This window comes from Gossypium arboreum, chromosome 10, assembly GCF_025698485.1.
Source record: "Gossypium arboreum isolate Shixiya-1 chromosome 10, ASM2569848v2, whole genome shotgun sequence".
Taxonomy (NCBI): Eukaryota; Viridiplantae; Streptophyta; class Magnoliopsida; order Malvales; family Malvaceae; genus Gossypium; species Gossypium arboreum.
Genome location: NC_069079.1, coordinates 126,197,887 through 126,202,755, shown reverse-complemented (window position 1 = coordinate 126,202,755; position 4,869 = coordinate 126,197,887).

Sequence of the window (4,869 nt, the reverse complement as noted above, 5' to 3'; positions counted from 1 at the left end):
CCCAAATTCTTATTTAAATAAAATACGATGGAAAATAAAATAAAAGTAAAATCCATATAGAACTAGACTTCTTTTATTTTATTTTAGAATAAGGTTTTTAAACCTTATTAAACTCCATCTATTTTATATTGATTAGGATAAGGTGTTTCAATCCTACTAGAATATGGCTTTGCAAGCCTATAAATAGACATAGTCTATTCCTCTTGTATTTGAGTAAAAATTTTTCGACATAGTGAATTTTCTTCTCCTCTCTTGCGTGGTTTTTTTCGAAAGGGTTTCCACGTAAAATTTATGTGTTCTTTATTTTTATTTATTTTATTCTATTTTATTTTTCACAAATTGGTATCGAGCTTAGGGTTATTCATCTCGATCACGGTAATGGCGTCTTTGAAGTATGAAATTCATTGTTGGATCGCAACACCAGTTTTATTTGTGGCAAATTAAGATGCAAGCGTTCTTGCGAGATGGATCTAGAGGATGCCCTGAGGATAGATAAGATGCCTTCGACATTAACGGTGAAAGAAGAAGCGTAAGGATCGAAAGGCATTAACACAATTACATCTGCATTTGTCCAACGAAATTTTGCGAGGATGTGATGAAAAGAAAAGCGCCATTGCATTATGGAAGAGGCTAGAACAAATATGTATGTCGAAAACTCTAACAAGCAAGTTGCATATGAAGCAGCGTCTTTATGCTCATCGTTTGGAGGAAGGTGCGTCTGTACACGAACACTTAACAGTGTTTAAAGAAATTCTCTCAACCTTGGAGGCCATGGAGGTTCAGTATGATAAGGAAGATCTAGGGTTGATTCTACTTTGTTCGTTGCCCCCGTCTTATTCAACCTTTAGAGACACGATTTTATATAGCCGCGAGTCTCTCACAGTTGATGAAGTTTATGATTCTTTAACCTCGTATGATAAGATGAAGCATCCTGTGGTTAAACCCAACTCTCAGGGAGAGGGTCTCATTGTTAAGTGGGAGACAAGACCGGAATGTTGATGATGATCGTGGTAGAACACGAGAGCGGAATCCTCGTGGTAAATCTAAGGGTAGATCGAAATCTTCAAGCAGAGGTAAAACTTGCAACTTCGCAAGAAGAAAGGGCACATTAAATTTGAATGCTATAAGCTACAAAATAAGATTAAAAGGAGGCTGCGAATCAAAAGGAAAACTTGACCGGAAAATTCGGTGAAGTGATGTTGTAGAAGACTACAGCGATGGTGAACTTCTAGTTGCTTCATCAATGATTCTAAAGTGGCGAGAGTGGATACTTGATTCAGTGCACCTTCCACATGAGTCCCAATCGGGATTGGTTTACAACTTATGAAACGATGTCTGAAGGTGTTGTTTTGATGGGAAATAATGCTTCATGTAAAATCGCGGTGTTGGAACAATTAAAGTTAAGATGTTTGATGGGTTGTCGAACACTTAGTGACGTGCGGCATGTTCGAATTGAAAAGAAATTTAATTTCGTTGAGTACTCTTGATTCAAAAGGTGCAGATACACAATTTGAAAGTGGGGTTTTAAAGATTTCAAAGGGTCCCTTGTTGTGATGAAAGGGCAAAGAAAGATTGCCAAGTTATATGTTTCTGAGGTTCTCTTTCATTCTTGGTGATGCAATTGTCGCTTCCTCTTCCTTGTCGGATGATGATATTACTAAACTTTGGCATATCGCCTAGGGCATATGAGTGAGAATGGCATGGCGAATTAAGCAAAGAGGACTTCTTAATGGGCAAGGAATTTGCAAACTGAATTTCTGTGAGCCTTTGTGTTTTGGGAAGCAAAGAGAGTTTGATTCACTAGAGGAATCCATAACACGAAGGAAGCGTTGGAGTATATCCATTCGATCTGTGGGGCCGTCCGAGTGCCTTGAGAGGTGGAGCTAATTATATGCTAACCTTTATTGATGATTTTTCGAGAAAAGTTTGGGCGTTCTTCAAGAAGCGAAGCGATGTGTTTTCCACATTTAAGTCTTGGAAAATTATGATTGAAAAAGCAGACGGAAAAGCAGATAAAATACCTCCGTCTGAGACAATGGCTTAGAGTTACATTACGATGAGTTTAATAGATTGTGCAAGTCGAAGGATCATGAGACACTTGACGATTCGTCATACTCCACAAAGAAAAGCGGCATTGCGAGCGAATGAGCAGAGCGATCATGGAGAAGGTTCGATGTATGTTGTCAAATGCCAACTTACGAAGTCATTTTGGGCGTAGCGACCTCTCTGCATGTTTTTGATCAACCGATCTCCATCCGTTGCCATTGAGAAAAAGACTCCACAAGAGGTATGGTCCGTAATCCCGCTAATTATTTCGATTTAAAGATTTTTGGGTGTCCTGCGTATGCTCATGTTGATAATGGAAAATTGGAACCGAGATCCATTAAATGCGTTTTCTTGGTTATAAAGTGGTGTAAAAGGCTATAAGTTATGGTGTCTGAAAATAGAAAAGTTGTGATTAGCAGAGATGTTGTTTTTGATGAAGCGCTATGCTACCTAACTTATCTCTTAAAGACTCTTCCAATAAAGAAAACCAAAAGCGGTGGAGCATCGATTAATAGAATCAACTCCTCAAGCCGATACAAAATTGAGAATAGAGTTGCTTCTTCACCGCAATACTCTATCGCCAAAAACAAGACAAGAAGAGAAATTAAACCTCCAAAGAAGTATGCCGAGGTTGATCTAGTTGCTTATGCTTTAAATGTGGTGAAGATATAGATGCGAATCAAGAGCCATTTAATTATTACGAGGCGATTAGTGTGAAGACTCGAGAAAAGTGGATGTCTGCTATGCAAGAGGAGATGGAATCACTCCACAAAAAGCAGAACATGGGATCTTGTAAAACTTCCTAAAGGTAAAAAGGCTGTTCGTTGTAAATGGGTGTTTAAAAAGAAAGAAGGGACTCTGGGAGTTGAAGAACCCGGATATAAAGCAAGGCTTGTTGCAAAGGGTGACGGATCAGTGCCATCTTTCTTACAAAAGATCAAATGTTTCATGAGAGAACAAAACACATTGATATTCGGTATCATTTTGTTCGTGATATTATTGCTCGTGGTGATATTGTTGTGAGCAAAATTAGCACTCATGAAAATCCTGCAGATATGATGACTAAGTCACTTCCTATAACCAAGTTTGAGCATTGCTTAGACTTGGTTGGTGTTCATTGTTGAAGTTAAACCCTTAAGGGGTTTTTTGGAAGAGGTGAAGAACTTGTTTATTGAAAGTTCGCGATGAAGAACTTGTTCATTGAGAATTTGTGTCAAGGTGGAGATTGTTAGAATTAAGTGACCCAAATTCTTATTTAAATAAAATACGATGGAAAATAAAATAAAAGTAAAATCCATATAGAACTAGACTTCTTTTATTTTATTTTAGAATAAGGTTTTTAAACCTTATTAAACTCCATCTATTTTATATTGATTAGGATAAGGTGTTTCAATCCTACTAGAATATGGCTTTGCAAGCCTATAAATAGACATAGTCTATTCCTCTTGTATTTGAGTAAAAATTTTTCGACATAGTGAATTTTCTTCTCCTCTGCCCGTGGTTTTTTTCCCGAAAGGGTTTCCACGTAAAATTTATGTGTTCTTTATTTTTATTTATTTTATTCTATTTTATTTTTCACAATGATAAATATAGAGATAGAACATTTTAGCCATCATCATAATTTAGTATTAAGTGATGAAGTGAAGGAACGAAGGTATTGTGATGGCTGCAGTCGACTCATCTTGACTTCCTTTTATGGTTGTTTAGAATGTGATTTCTTTCTCCACAAATCTTGTGCTGAGTTACCTAAGAAGAAGCAAATTCGGGGTCGTTTTCACCAAGATCCCTTTGTCCTGACTCCAAATTGCATTTTTATATGCTCATTTTGTCGTGTCCTAATTAGTGGTTTTGCCTACAAATGTGAGGTTTATTTGTGCAAAGAACATTTCTGTGTTCGATGTGCTGAAATCCCTTTGTCTTGCATGAGCGGAGGACACGAACACCTTCTTCTCTTGTACCGTGAGTATCGTGGGCAGTGCTGTAATGCTTGTGGTGGCAGTACTGATGGTTTTTCAGTATATAGATGCAAGGCTTGCAATTTTAATGTGCATTATAGATGTGCCTATTTACTACCACAAACAACTTGGCACAAATCAGACAGACATGGTTTGATCCTCACATACCATGAAGATAATGATTATTCACAATATCATTATTGTGATGTTTGTGAAAAAGAAAGAAATCTCAATACTTGGTTTTACCATTGTCCAATTTGTGATAACTCAGCACATTTTTCTTGTGTTTTGAGAGATGATCGATTTGTCAAGCGCAGGAGTAAAATAAAAGAAAGTGATCATCCACACACTCTCATGTTTGTGGAGAAGGTTTATGATTATCCTGAATGTCACAAATGTGGTGATCGTTGCATGGATTTGGCTCTTGAGTGTTTGGATGCAGAATGCAAATACATTATCCACTTGAAATGCAGCAAAACCTTCCAATTGCTTAAGAACCGCAGAATAAATAGTGTTGCTTTGACAGTCATTTGATGCAGAGGTTGCTGATGATCACAGCAAAAAGTTGTCAGTCGTTTAGTATTTGTTCATCGTCTTCTTTGTAAGTATATATAATTTCATTGTTTTATTGTCATAATTTAATAATGTACAAAATGTTTGCATAATAAAATCTACTTTGTACAGCTTTAATGTAATCTGAATTATATGATTTATAAATGTTATCACTAATTAATGAGTGCAATTTAATGCTATGGTGGTTCCTGAATCTCTATTTTCCAAGTTATCATTGTTTTGGTTGTGAAATTTTCTTTTTGTGTGCACAACATTTTTTTTCATCTACTTTTATTAACATTCCATTATTTCATCT